This window comes from Rhinolophus sinicus, chromosome 15, assembly GCF_057876585.1.
Source record: "Rhinolophus sinicus isolate RSI-liver-muscle chromosome 15, RSI-T2T, whole genome shotgun sequence".
Taxonomy (NCBI): Eukaryota; Metazoa; Chordata; class Mammalia; order Chiroptera; family Rhinolophidae; genus Rhinolophus; species Rhinolophus sinicus.
In genome coordinates, this window is record NC_142515.1 from 55,564,431 (window position 1) to 55,579,680 (window position 15,250).

The following is a 15,250-nucleotide window of genomic DNA, read 5'->3' on the forward strand; positions in this document are numbered from 1 at the left end:
ACATGTATTCCAGGAATGTGGGAGGCGGGGCAGCCAGCCCGATCTGGATAACCATCGGGGTAAATATTTGCCTTGCTCCTGGAGCCAGCACTGGCTGCCAGGGGAGGACAGGGGCCTATTCCCAGGGTCATGTAAGGGGAGGCTTTCCCGCGTGGGTCGGAGGTGGGGGAACCCGTGTCACCCCAGAGAGCCTGGGAGCTGGGTCTGAGGCCACCCTTCCTGTGCAGGGCTGGAGACAGGGCCCCTGGCTGTTTGATTCTGACCAGCAGCTATTTGGTCCATCTGTAAAATGGGGGTAGGGACAGCTGCCAGTCCAGCTCAGTGAGGAGGGTCAGCGTGGCACGATCCAGTGCGAGTCAGTTCAGCCAGTGGAGTGACAGGGTAGACCTAGTTTGGGTAGATTCTCACATGACCACGATTCTGGCCCCCATTTGGCCACTTATGACCTTGAACAGTTACCCCTCCCTCAAACTTCAATAGTTACCATTCGCTGACCTGTTCCGTACTCTGTGGCACCTGTATCTACACACCCCATGTCTCATTGAGCCCTTGCAGCCACTAGGGCACGAGGGGCATGTGCAGATGACTTTGCAAGCAGGTGGTGGAAGCCCTGAGCTCCAGCTCAGAGGCGCCCTCAGACCACACTGGGTTAGTCGAACCTCCTCCCTCAGTGGCCTGTGGGTAGGTCAGTGCTCTGGCTAACGTCAGGCCCTACAGGGCAGCCTGGAGCCTTTCCTGGTGGGTGAGTAGCTGGAGGAGCAATTAGTCCCTGTTGAGAGCAGAGATGGAGACTCAGAGATGCCAGTGGCTTTCTCAAGTTCACCCAGCAATAAAGGGCAAGCAGGGATTCAAACCCAGCTCTACCCAGCCTTTCCCTCGACCTCACCACTGAGGACATGGCCAGGGCTCCAGCCCAGAATGTGGGCTCCCAGCCCTTGGCAGCTGTAGAGAACAACTAGTCACTTAGCCGCAGGCGAGAGCCACAGGCACAGAGCCTTCTCGGGGCCCCACATCTTGGACGCCCTGTGGCCCAGCCACTTCTGTCCTCCAAGAATCCAGGAGCAACCCTGCCTCTCTCTGGGCCAGCCCCAGCCCCAATCAGCTTAGCCTGGTGCCTCCACCCAAGCCCACACCCAGCTCCTCCCAGGGGATCCCGAGAGGAGGAGGGTATGGGAAGGTGGGTGTGGTTGGGAGAACCCATCTGGGACAGTCCCCACCCCAAGTGACCTCTGCTCCGTCCCAGACCCAGCCTTGCCACTCTCCAGCTGCAACACCTCCAGCCACCCTGTCGTCCCTCAGAGCTCCGTGTCCTGCTCTGCAGAGTGGGCACCCGTTACTGCCCTGCCTTGCCCTGGGAACTCCAGGCACACGCGGTGAGAGTGAAAGCACGGTTCAGCCTGCGGTCTGCCTACTGCCCCTTCCTGCCCTTGCGGTCAGAAGCTGTCCTGCAGTCAGGGCCTCTCCCCTCTACCCACCCCCAGAGTGAGAGTCCTGAGCTGAGGATGCCCACAAGAGCCCTCTGGGCAGTGGGGCACCATCCCATGGGGAGACTGGATGGGCCCCCACCCCCTACTTGGCCCTGAGGCTCAGGCTACACCCCCACTTCGTCGCACCAAGTACCTTTTAAGCAGAGAAAACTTCCCTGCAGTGTATCTGCATTGTTTATGGCTGTGGTGTGGTCAGGCTGGGAACAGGCATGGTGACACCTCGTCCAGCCCACCTTCTCTTCTCCCTGGTCTCACCGGGTTGTCAAGCCCACACAAGCTATGAGCCTCACTTACCTAAGGGCACCCAGGGGTGGGGGTGGACTATATCGCCTCTGTGTTCACAGCGCCCCCTAGGCCTGAGCTCACCACCTCCACTCCAGCCTGACTGGGCAGCCAGTGTGGGGGTGCCCTCATGGTGACAGGGGAGCCTGGGTGCCCAGTACTATCTGGTACAGAGCAGGACTGTTGAGCAGCTCCAGGGCTCCCTGGCTGGCCAGCTGGTAGTAGACAGAGTATGGGGCGGGCGGGGGGAGACCACCTGCCTACGTCCTGGCTCTGTTCTTACTAAATACTTTCTAGCTCCTTATTATCTGTGTGATGTTAGGAAGTTATGGGACCTCTCTGGGCCTTACGGGTAAATTGGGGATGCTAGCTTAGTTTCTACCTCACAGCATTTCACTAATGGTTATAGAAATATCCCAGGCAGAACTCCTCTGTCTTTCCCAGGTGGGGGACCAATGCAGGCCCATAGGAAAGGGGATCGAGCTCATATCCTGGTGCCTCTGGTGTGGTGCCCTCACTATATGACCTTGGCCAGGTCTCGTCCCCTCTCTGGTCTCTTTGTCCCTTTGCACAATCCCACTCCAAAGAACTGGGGTGGCTGGGAGCAGCAAGGCGCACGTGTGCACGTGAGCCGGAGCACCTCAGAGAGGCAGGATGGGTGGGCGTCGTTCCTTGGGGCCTGAACGGTGCTCACGGAGTGAGCGAGTACTTTCCGGCTCTGGCTTCTGTCTCAGCTGCCAAAATAATTATTTTCTCTTTGTCAGCGGGTCTGTGGGCCAGCTTGCCTTTGGGAAAGGCCTGAGCTCGGGGTGGTAGGGAAGCAGAAGGCCAATTCCCATTCTCCTCCAGCCACTGACTTGTTGCGTGACACCAGTATTGGGACAGTTGCTACCACTCTCCAGGCCTCAGTTTCCTCCTCTGTGAAATGGGAGAGTTGGAGTCCGTGAACCCAAGGGCCAGTTGCAACACCTCTGACAACCCTATCCTCCCTCAGAGCTGTTTCCTGCTTTGCAAAGTGGACACCCGTTACTGCCCTGCCAAGGCCAGAGTCAGAATGCAGTCTTCTTTCCTGTGCTGGTGTGGGGATGGCAGCTGGCTTTGGAGCTTGGGGCTCAGAGTCCCAGCATACCAAGAGCTCAGCACCAGCCCCTACCAGGTAACTTATGCTTCAGAAAGTTCTGCATTTGTATACCTTATACAATCTGTACAACTCTGAGGGAGGTCCCCGTGTCATTCCTACATCCCCCCCACAGATGAGGAAACTGAGGCACAGAGAGGTTTAAGAAACTTGCCCAAAGGCACACACTTAGTAAGAGGATGAAACCAGGACTTGAACCAGATTGTTTTTTATGACTGAGCCCACATCTCCAGTGCCAGGCTGTGCATCTCACTCAGGGGGCACCCACTTCTCTCCCTGGGAGCCCCGCCTGCTGCACAGTGAGGTGGGGCCCGGGTCTGAGGCCTCCACTCGTCCCCCCAGCACAAGTGGGAGCTCACGTTTAACGCGGCACGTGCATTCCCTCTCCCACAGTTGGCCATGGGCCTCATTCCAAGCTGTGCTCAGCCCTGCAGTCAGGTTTCCCATTTCTAAAAGAGGGTACACAGTCAGGGAGCATGGTGATTGCCCGGAGCCACCAGCAGGGCACCCTTACAGACAGGACTCAAACTTGGGCTCTAGGGCTTCCCATCCTGCAGCCAGGCCTTTGGATCTGCTCCTCCTGGATTGCCAGGGGGCCCTGTGGACAGTGGGGGGAGGGGAGAGTACTGGTGGCCTATTGAAAAGATGGGCCAGCTGGATCCTGCCCAACAAGAGCAATCATGCTCCCACCACTTCTCCAAACCCCAAGCCCCTGGGGGTGGGGCGTCCAGGCCTTTTTCCTCCCTCGCTCACCCCCGCATACCCGTGCACTCCTGCTCGCTCTGCTCTGAGCACCACTGCCTCTGGCCTGGACCTCTGAACAGCGTCCCCACTCGTCTCCCTGCCTCCTCCTGGCCCTTCTAAGCCCTTCTTCCCCAGCAGCCATGGAAATCTTCTCCAACTAGAACTAAGGTTATGTCCTTCAGCTGCTCAGACCTTCCGTGACTCCCATCTACCTTCTCGACCACTGGCCCTGCCTCCTGGCCCCCACTCACCCCACTCCTTCCCTCCGTCACTGCACCTACCACACCACCCACTCTCAAGTCCTCCACTGGACCAGGCTTTTTCCCGTCTTGAAGTCTTTATATATACTGTTCCCTCTGCCTAAAAGACTTTTCCGTGCATCTTGGCCTGCCTCTCTCTGGCTCATCCTTCAGTTTTACTTCCCCCAAACAGCCCTCCTGAACCTTGAGTCTATGCTGCATAGCCCCTGTACTCATTTTTTCTAGCAGACACCATTTTTAATTATGTATTGTTTGAGTCTTTGCTCATTATCAGGGTTTCCGCAAGGGCAGGGACCACTCTCCTGTTCACAGCTCAGGGTGTTTTTTTTTAATGTTTCTTGAGTGAATGAATGAATGCCAAATGCCTCTGTCACCATATATCCTCAAATCCTCCCACAAACCCCGAGAGAACTATTATGATCCCATTTGACATGTGAAGAAACAAACCCAGAGAGGCCAGGGGCGTATCCACAATCACAGAGCCGGTAACTGGCAGATAGGGGTGACGGGGGATTTGGGTTTGCCTGCAGTAAACTTCCTACATAGCAGGTGGGTGGGCTGTGGCAGCATGTTCAGTCCTAGGAGCCCTGCCACGAGTGGACCCGCTGACCGCCCCTTCTCATTGCAGTAGGATGGAGCTCGAGTGAAGCGGAAGGCACCGTGAGCTGCTGACGGGCACGTGGGACGCTGGTGATTCTTGGGTCGCTGAGGTAGGTGTGCAGCCAGCCTGGCGGGGTGGCTTGGCCTGCATGCTTGGGGAAGGGGTAGTTGTGTCCTGAACGGGACACAGGTGCTGGTCCCACCACACTGCACCTTTGCCTGGAGCCTCGGCCCTCATGGGCGGGATTGGGTGCGGCCACCCCTGCTGAGATGTCAGCCCCCCGCCCCAAAGGACCCCCAGGGGGCTCTTAAGCCTGGCCTTTCTCTAAAGTGGCTGCCAGGGCAGGGGGTAGAGAGATGCACCCTGGGAGAGGGGCCGGTTCAGTCCCCACCTTTGGCTGAGCAGCCCTGTGTGTACCACTCTGAACCCCATGGCGTGTAGGCCTCATTCACTGAGCAACATGGCAGCCACGCAGAAGCAGCCTACGTGAGCAGAGAGAGCTGTTCATGGAAATGGGTGCTGTGGCTGCCCCACCCTCTTCTCTCCCACAAACACACTGAAGCACGCACGTGAGCCCTCGCATATCTCTGGGTTCTGGGGTCAGAGTGCCTGCATTCACGAACTGACTCTGCTGCTTGTCCACTATGACCTTGTGTGGTTCCTCTGTGCCTCAATTTACCTGTCTATAAAAGGACTGGGATCCCAGCACCTGTCCCCACAGGTGTGCTGGCACACCTGGTATACAGTAAGAACTCAGGATATGTCAGCATTTTCCTCAAGGATGCTGGGACCCTTCCTTCTTCCCGCATCCTCAGGTCTTACCATCCCCTCCCTGAGGCCCACCAATGCCTGGATGGACACATCCTGAGGACAGGGCTTGGGCCTCCCAGGGAACTCCTGAGAGCAGCTAGAGCCAGAGGTCCTGAGTCTGAGCCTCCTGGGCAGGCCTCTGGCCTGGATGTCAGCGTCTCTTATGACTGAGCGGCGTTGCAGGGTTGATCACACTTGGCCCTGTGCTTGGCCCTGTTTGATCCCTTTCTGTGGCTCCCAACCCAAACCTGCGAGGCCTGCACCGAGATGCGGACTGGGGCTAGAGCCTTCTGTCCCAAGGCTCTGGGGCCCAGCTGGGGGAGTCAGAGTGTTCGCCCCGGTGTAAGACCTTGCCGATTCATGTCCCTGCTGCCCTCAGCTTCTCTGCTAAAGCCCCACTGCCCCCAGGTGCCCACAGACAGGTACAGGTGAGCCCTGGGGATTCTCCGTGCTTCAGTGCAGCTCTGGAACCAGGGAGCAGGACCTGGTCTTCCTTCCTGCTGTCAGTTATGTGACCTTGCGGTAGTCCTTTCCCTTCTGGGACAGTCAGCTCTCATCTGAAAATGAGGATGAGTATTATATCTACATTGCTGAGAGGACGCTGTGGTGAGAATGCTTGGAAGCCTGGGGTGGTTTTAAATGTTACTGCTTGGTGAGAGTCTACTTTCTACCAGCCACTATGTGCCTTAAATACATACTTCTTCCCATAGTAACCTCCTGAGGAAGTGTGTTTAATGCCTCATTCTTCAGAGGCCCAAAGTGGTTAAGAAACCCATGGAGCTTAAGTGGTGGGGTGGGGATTTGAACCGTGGTCCATTGGAATTAAGCATGACACAACTCCTTAGAGGCCATGGACGGAGCCACAGGGCAGGCTCATGGTAGGTGCTCAGGAAACTACCTCCATTTCTACCTTGCAGCCTTTGCCCAGCCCTCTAAGCCTGGCTGCCCTCAGAGGCAGAGGGTGGCTCCTAAAAGCTGGCAATCTACCCCTCCCCAGAGGGCTTACAGGCAACTCAGTAAGGCTGGGGGAACCTACAGCTAATTGTGAGGTAACCTTTGAAATTCTCCTTCACGGTGGGTTCTCTTTTCGGATGTTTTTCAAGGTAATTCATTCCCTTTCCAGAAATTGTCAGTGGCAGAGCATTAGGCAGCTGGTAATTAATCATAGGAGCGGCTTGGAGCATGTTCTTTAAAAAAAAAAAAAAAAAAAAAAAAAAAAAAAAGGAGGAACAGAAAGCCTTGGTGGAAAAAGAAAAGAAAAGAAATCCACTCCAAGGCGAGGGTGGTAATCAATACCTCAGTGTCCTAGAAACGCTGGGGGTGGGGATGGCGGGCATGTGGCCTTCTCTCTTTCTTCCCGATGCTAGCAGATGGTCAGTGCCTGCAGCAGCACGCCTGAGGCTCTGCCTGGGACCACCAGCTTTCTATGTGACATTGAGCAAGTCTCTGCCTTTCCCTGGACTCAGCTTTGTCACCTGTAAAATGGGTGAAGGGCAGGTGTCAGACTAGAACAGAATATTAAATGATTATACTTGTGTTTGGCACATGGTAGGTGCCCAGTTGATATTTTATTAATTGAGTGAGGGAGTGAGTAAGTGAATGAAAGATTACCTTGGGTCCTAGTTAGCCATCATCGGTCAAGGAGGCTAGACACAGTTTCTCTAGTTCTGTTATAATTTGAAGTGACAGCCAGGGTGATGGGCCAGCTCTGTCACTTTTCAAACTAGTGATGAAAGGACAGTCTTGCCTGGCGAACTCTGGCCAGCGGCACAAGCCCCTCAATGGCAACCACGCTGTCCTCCTCACAACCTCAAGTTTAGCTTTCCAAGAGTCTGAGCTGACTAGAGATTTTTTTTCAAGCTGCTTTCTGGGAGAGGTAGTAAGTTCCTCATCAACAAAAAGTATGCAAGCTGGGAGCTGCACGGGGCACTCAGGCATCAGATTTGATGGCGCTCAGAGCATTCCTGAGTCTGGGAGAGAGCATGAGGCTCTCCAGGATGGACCCTCAGGAGGCTGGACTGGCAGAGAGGGAAGCCTCTCCCCTCAGGAGCCCCTTCCCAGAGGTCCCCCAAGTAGGGCTGGAGGAGGCTGCTGAGAAGGGAGCTTGACCATGCAGGGTGTGTGGGTGTGGGTGGGGACTGGTATGTGCCAACAGGTGTGATTGTCTAGCCACTGTATGAGACTGGAAGATGTGTGAAGATGTATGAATGTGCAAGGGAAGGAGAGTGCCCACCTGTGTGAAGGAGTGCCACCCACCCCCTATATGCAGCTCCCATCAGGACCCTAGCACCTCAGGCTCCAGGCTTAACATTCAGACTGGCCCAAGGGGCCCTATTACCCCAGTGACAAAGGTGGAGCTGACTGAGGGGACAGGATGGGCTCCTAAGGGGCTCCGGAGAGGAAGTACACCCAGGCCAAGAGCACTGACCTCTTATCACACTGCTGGCCATTGCGGCAGCTCCCCAGGGTCATGGAAGGAGACTGCTCTTGGAGGCCCATGCCTCCTGCTCTGGACTCACAACCCCCGAGTGTCTGGTCTGAAGTGTCTAGGTGGGACCCATTCCCCCCTCGGAGGTGGGAGAGCAGGTCTCCTTGGGGGGTCCTCTGAGAAGCCCGGCATTCTTGGCCCCAGTCATTTCTTTACTTCTCTCCTCGGCCTCCAAACCGCAGGGGAGTGAGTGAGTGATTGAATGACTGTTTGCTTTTCCAGGGGACTGTGTGTCTCTCTGTGGTTCTCTCTGTGCGGACACCTCTCTTCTGCCTGCGTGCTCTTCTCACACCAGCCAGCCCCGCACTGCCTCCTCTCAGCTCAGCCGCTCTCTCCCTGTCCTATCACGTCTGAGGCTCCCCCTCATACCCCCTGAGTCCTGGGACCGTCTCAGCTCTGCTCTCCTATCCTGTGGAGACGCTCCTTGCCAGGTGTCCCAGCAGCACATCTGCTGTGTGTCATCACCCCCATCAGCACCAGGACTCAGCAGAACTGAGACCTCCTGGGCTCCCAACCTGCCATCCTTCGCCTTGTTTATCCAGCTCTGGCCAACACATAGCTTCCTCCCACCCAGCCTTTGAAGGGGTCCAAGGCAGCGCCCCATACTCTCAGCTGCTTAGATGCTGTGCGCTGTGTGTGGCCAAGTGCTGGTGGCAAGCACCGTCCCATCCCATGGACCCTCCATGCTGACTGCTCAGGATGGAGCCTGATCTCCCGACTCAGACATCTGCCCCTATGGCTGCCCTGTGCTGCCCTGGGCACGTGGGCCACTGGCCACAGGCTTGAGCAGGGGAGCAAGAGGGGGCTGCATCCACTGACAGGGGCAGTTGGAAACCCGGTTTCCCTCCAGCACTAATGAAATTCCTACTATAATTAGAAGTGAAGTGTCCAGAAGCTGGCTGCCTGGTAGGAGCGGGTGTATGCTGATGAATAAATCAGTTGTCCTCCCGAGGGGAGAAGGAGCCAGTGGGTGGGCTCCTGGAGAACTGCTGGCCTGGAAATCTCAGTAGTCTGTGAGGTGGGCTGGTGGGCCCTGGTGGCCAGACTTGCCTCCAGTCACCTGGATGCTATCAGAGGAGCTCCCCGGTCCCAGTCCCTGGCCAGCCAGTCTTCCTGGAGTGACTGCTATGTGCCCAGCCGACTCACCCTGGCATTCGAAGCCTCCACCGTCTGGCCCCAGCCTTCTCTCACAGCCACGTCACACACTAGCGTCTGCCAGTACCCCGGGCTGCAGCTTCACTGCGCTCCCACACCCCCACCTGTATCGCACAACCCCACAGCTGCTTGCTCTTACACTTCCTCCTGCCTCGAAAGCCCTCCACCTCTGTTATCGTATGGCTTGGACCTCTTGGAGTCTTCCTCATTTCATCTCATGCTTTCTCCACAAGGTCAGAGTGGGCTCCATCCCCACTGGGCCCCGTCAGCCTCCACCTCTCAGAGGCCCTGGTCGTTTCCTCCCTGAACTCTCCTAAACTCGAAACCCTTCCCTTTATGCTCTTATACCCTTCAAAGTACTCATCAGACTGTCTGCCACATCATCTTTTATTTTGTATTATGTATTGGAATAACACATTGGCTATCATACATTCTATTCTCCTACTGAGTCTTTGAAGCCTGGTGTGTATTTAACACATTCACCACACTGCAGACACCGGTGTTTAGTCACCGAATGTGGTATTGAACCGTGCAGCTTTGGCGGGCCCTTTCCTCCTTTGCAGGTGGGGAAACTGAGGCTGGGGAAGGCAGTCTTGCAGATGAGAGTTTGCAGAGCGAGTGCACTGTCTGTAGGCAAGGCTACCACTGTCCTGCAGTTCAGAATAAAAAACTCGGGCATGCTGCGCTGGTCAAAAAGGTAAATCGAGGCAGGCAGGACCGTAGCTGGTACCCAAGTGACCGAACCTCGATAGGAACAGAGGGAAGATGATGAAAAGGGTTCCGTTCCCCCTACAATGGGTTCCAGTGCTCCAGGACTTCCCCACCTAATGCCCGAAAAGCCAGACCAAGGCGGCTGTCACAGGCTGAGCTACATTGGGTCATTCCCGCCCATTGTCACTCCCAGGTTCCTAATAGCAAGCACACAGCCTAGAACATAGCCTGGAGGTGCTCTCCAGAGATGAGATGTTTCTCAGGAGCCAGACTGGCAGCAGAACAGCCCCTCAGAGCCCCTGCCCTCCAGAGCCAATTTCCCCTTTGTTCTCCACAGCCCCTTTGCTGCCTCTACGTTGGCAGACTCTTGTTTGTCTCTGCTTAAGCAGAGTGTTGGAAAGTCACAGAGGTGCTGGTTTGTGCTGGGCTTGTCCTCACTCCATGGGTGCCCTGGGCAGGGCTGGGGCCACAGTCCCGGGGGAGCCCCCTCCAAATGGCTGCCTCCTCTCATCAGTGTGGGGCTGCAGGGCTGTGTGTGCTGAGCTAGCCTAGTGAGACACAGCCATCCACTCCCTCAGCCTTTCCTTGTCTCCTCCCCGCCAGGCAGCCAGCCGCCTGCTGTCTACCCTGCAGGACTGTAAGCCTCTTGCAGGCTCAGGCGGCCTCTGCACCATGTCCCCAGCACATCGCCTGGCATGTGGGTGCTGAATGGCAGCAGAAGCCAGCGGGCACCCAACCCGTGTGCCCTGCGCTTCCTCTAGGGATGGCAAGGAGGCTTCATTCGGTATGCCAGTTCTTAATGTGCTGGGTAGGCCGTGTTAAGAAGGATTCTGAGGCTGTGCACAGGCTCTGTGAGAAACAGTGTCATGCTCTGCATGGCGTCCATTTGCCCTCAGTCCCAGCCCCTGGGTGTCAGGTCCACTTGCCAAGTGTCCCAGTTCTGGGCTGTGGCCAGTTTGGGCATAGGGAGGAGGCAGTGACCTCGGTGTGGTCCCACAAGGGTCGGTCCATCCTGGCTATTGAGGGAACTATGGCCCCCCAGGTTGCATGGATTGTATATACACGCCCCCACCTGAAAGCTGGTTAATAGGAATCTGTGGCAGCTTTTCCCTCACATCTGTCTTTCCTGGTAAGTGCTTCTCACCCTTCTTCAGTTCCGGTTTGGGAAGCAGCACATCTTGCCTCCCAGCTGTTTGGGACCCTCCATTGCTTCCCTGAGGCATCTTTGGGGACCTCTTTTGGAGCCTGTGGGAGCATCTCTGCTTCATAGCCTCCGTGGAATGCTTCCATGGTGTCCCCTCCATCTGGCCCACACTCCGGTGGGACAGTCTAGAGGGTGACAGCTCTCATTGGGTGGCCTGGTGAGCTCTCTCAGCCCCAGCCCCACCCCCACCCAGACACCCCACCACAGTCCCCTACTCCACCCCCACTTCCCCCAGGCTCTTGTGCCACCTGGGAAGCCAGCCCCCTACACCCAGCCCTCTCAGCTGAGGCACCCAGGCATCCTCTGGCCCACAGCGCCAGGGTGGCCAAGAATTGAGCCAGGAAGATTTTGATGAACTGGAACCTGTAAATAATCTGGAACGTTTTTCTCGGTGTGAAAGAAACACAAAGAACACCCTTGCGTCCTTTAGCTAGCTCAACCTGTCCCCAGTCACAGCTCCAGGAGGGCTGATCAAGTTCACCTCATACCTGCCAGGGCTCCTCTAGCTACTCCTTGCACACCTCCACTGCTGGAGAGCTCACCACCACAGGTTCACTCATGGAAATTTCAATGTGGTAAAGGATGCAGTGTGATGTGGTTAAAGCATGGGTCTTAGGGACAAATAGTTTGGGGTTCAAATTTCTCCTCTGTCATCTATCAACTGGGTGACTTTAGACAAGTCACTTTGTCTCTGATACCCTCACATTCCTTATCTGTAACATGGGAGAAGCCTGCCTGCCTGCCAGCGATGCTATGGGGATGGAATGCAGCACTAGCTACTCCAGTCTTCTCTCTTAACAGTAGATTGACGCCCTCAGAGAGCCACCTGCCACCCCTCAGCACGGGGGCATCTGCTTACAGTTGGCGTCCTTAGCTCTGCTACCCAGATAATTCCCTCTCCAAGGACACTGGCCTCCCAGGTCCTCTCTGTAGCTCTTGAGTGGGAACTTTCATGATGACACTTCAAGATGGAGACACAGCATTTCCCCAAAGTGCCAACACATACAGGCCACAAGGATACTTATTTAAATGCAGATTCTGAGGCCCCTCTCCTGGAGTCAGAGTCTCTGGGTCTGGAGTTGGGCCCAGGACTCTGAATTTTTAACCAGTGCCCCATAAAATACCTGTGATTGGGTCAGCCTACGACACACAGATGCCTGCAACCGGGAGCTGGCCTACAGGGAGGAAGGGCCCTGGACCACGTCATAGCCTCGCTGGGTGAGCTTGGTAAAGCCTGTCCTGCTCTGTGGCTTGGTTTTCTCATCAATAAACCGGGAGTTGAGATGATCTATAAGGGCTCTTCCTGCTCCTAAAACCCCAGGAGCTTTCTCTTCATTCCCGTGGGGTTCAATTGCTGCTAAAATAATAATAATAGAATGTAAAAATTGGAAAATCATGTTTTAAAAACTCGTAATAATCAGACAGGCATTCCCTGGTATGCCCTCTGCTAGGCTCCTTGAGGCCGATCTGTAGGTTTTAGCCCCATACCCACCGGCCATAGTGTTCAGGTCAGCAGCCGCCTTCCAGCCCCAGAGCCCCAGGGACAGAAAAGCTGTTCCTTGGGTGTGACACGCCATTTAGTGGTGGTTCCCCTGGGCCTTCCAGGAGACCTGAGATCTGCAGGCATCTGCTGGGTCCAGTCGGATCTGAGATCACTTCTGCAAACTGAGCTCGGCCACTGACCTGGAGCCGGCCGAGGGAAGCAGGGGGGAGTGGAGTGGCCTGGCTCCTGTGAGGGGCCTGGGAGCCTTATTAGTTAACACACTTGGAAGCCTGGAGTGTCAGAACTGGGGGATGGCCCTCTGGAGCCCCTTCTCTTTATAGATGGGGAAAGTGAGGCCCAGGGCAGGACATGCCTTGCCAGGTCACCCATGGAGACAGTGGGGAACAGGCCTGGGACCTAGACCTCTAGGCTTACAGTCTGGCCTCTGGGCTGTGCCCTGTCACCTGCCATTCCTAACTTGGGGAGTCCATCTGGGACAGGCAGCCCCACCAGGCCTGAGCCCTAAACCAGCCTCTGCAGCGCCTGGGAATGGACAGGGCCATCTCAGGACAGGGACCAAGGAGCCACCTGCTTCTGAACACTGGGCCCTCTTTGACCCAAACTGTCAGTCTGAATCAACAGCCACCGCTTGGCTCCTGGGCCCTCTCGCCCCAGCCAAGGCAGCCCCCATGGAAGTTTTCCAGGGATATCCACACAGAGGGCAACGTGCTCCCGAAATGAAAAGGCTCTCACTCCCTGGCTCCCTCCCATTTTCCACTCACTGATGCTGAGGGGAGTTAATAATTAAAGCAGAGGTGAAAAAGCGGCCCTGTCCTAATGAAACCTCCCTTGAGGCAGTAGGGCCCTGGCAGGTGGCAGAGGAGGAATTATTCACTGCTGAGGCCTTCACCTCTGGCCTGGGATGATTGTCAAGGTCTGGGGCTCAGGGACTGGGAGGCACTGTCACTCCCACAGGGAACCAGCGCCCCTCTGACCACTGGCATCCTGATTGCACAGCCGGCCTAGGCGGTGGGCCTGGTAGGTAGCTCCAATCTCTTCCCTGGGCTGGGAGCCCGCTGGGTCCTCCATTCATACCTGGCACCTGGTACAGGGCCCTGGCCTTTGCACAAGGCAATCCCTTCTCCCCACACTCTATCTGAAGTCAGTGCAGTATTTAGTAAGTACCTGCTGTTTGCATGGGTCTGTGCTCAGCTCCTAGGGAGACAAGGAAGCAGAAGTTTCTATGCCAGCCCTCAGCCAGCACACAGTCTAGGCCAGGGCTCACCTTCACATAACAGAATTAATGATACCCAGTGTCCCTGGAACCAGGGAGCTATTGAGGTCCAGGAAGAGTCCTTGGGGAACAGGGGTAATGGAAGGCTTCCTGGAGGAGGCTGATTGGAGCAGATTGACACAGAGGATTTCAGGAATTATAGGTGGGGCCAAGGATGAGATAGGGAAAGCCACAGCCTTAGGGCAGGCTGTGGCCCAAACCAGGACCTTGGATGCATGCCTGTGTTAATGTACTTTATATACACATTATCTAATAAAATTTTTGTAGAGCCTATTTTGCAAAGAAGTGAACTGTAGAACAGAGAGGTTAAGTAGCAGGCCCATGGTCACACAGCTACTGGGAGGTGGGGCCAGAATTTGAACGCAGTTTCATCTGACTTTCAAGCCTGAGTCCTCACCCAGACCCAAAGCACCCCCTTCAGCTGTTGCAGGGGCAGAACCTCCTGCCAACCACAAAGATCAGAGGAGGCTTCCTGGAGGTACATTAGTTTTGTCTCCCACAGACCTGGTCCCGAGCTGCGAATGGCCAGCTAATCTAGGTCAGGCCAGGTCTCCTGACTTCACAGAGGCTCTTCCTCTTCATCTTAAAATGAAGAGAATAGGGCCTCCTCCCTGGGGCCCGAGAGGATTAGGCACGTAGTAGGTGCCTCCCCAGATTCAGCTGGGGTTGCTAGAGTGGCCAGCGCCTGTGTGGATCAGGCTTGCCCATATCAGGGTGCGTCCCAGAGCTCTTCCCAGCATCCACTCTGACGGTTCTCACAGCCAGAGTGGGCTCAGCTGCAGGGATGCCTGGGACACACGGCTCCCACTGGGAGGGGCAGGGAAAGGCCAAGACAAAGTGCGTGAGTGAAGACAGGGCACTGCCAATCCCCAGCCACCCAGTTGTTGACTCCAGAGAGGCGAGGAGAAGGAGGGGCCTGCGATGAGAACCCACGGTGATCACACCTCTATTTGATGAGTAGCAAGGAGCCAGAGAAGGTTTTGATCTGTAGAAAGACGCAGCCACATCATTTCTCACTGAGCTTTCATTGAAATCCAGCATGTCAGAGCAGAGACTGAACGTGGGCAGGTAGGGGGTCTGCTCCCCTGGGTGCTGGCAGGGAAGGTGGTGCTCATCTTGGGGAGCCCATTTGTAGCTGAGATGACCTTTTATAAGGCTGGGCTTTTAAATGCTAGCCCAGTGGGCTTCGGGTTGGAAGAGTTCAAAGAGTTCATTCAGAAATGGGGGTGAGGTTGGGAGGAAGACACTGAAAACATGGAGCACACACAAGACGCCAATTAAATATGAAATTCTGGAGACAGGATTTTAGGGGCTGGAGCAGCTAAGGAGCCAACAGATCCCACCTCCTCTGTATGGGGTAAACTGAGGCCCAGAGAAACAAAGGGTTTGTCCAAAGGGGTGAGTGCAGCAGCTCCCTGGGCCTTCCCACCTCCCGCTCTGTCTGACCTTCCTCCCCAGGCCTCTCCCTGGGCTCTAGCTGGAGGTGAGGGAAGGAGCTGAATGGGAGGGGAAGGGTCATTATGACCCACCTCGCTAGGCCTTGGAGGTCAAAGGGCAAGGGGGTCCACGCAGGACACAGTGGGGCCTCAGGGG

At 55.8% G+C, this 15,250-nt stretch overlaps 1 protein-coding gene across 5 annotated transcripts in view; it reads left to right on the forward strand.

The window, feature by feature from the left end:
- ZMIZ1 (zinc finger MIZ-type containing 1) overlaps positions 1-15,250 on the forward strand; it is a 231,295-nt gene that overhangs the window by 82,835 nt on the left and 133,210 nt on the right. For all 5 annotated transcript variants that reach the window (XM_019749484.3, XM_074339673.2, XM_019749483.3 and 2 more), the window contains one exon: positions 4,540-4,621. The gene's annotated coding sequence lies outside the window, so the exon portion shown is untranslated. The remainder of the gene's footprint in view (positions 1-4,539; positions 4,622-15,250) is intronic.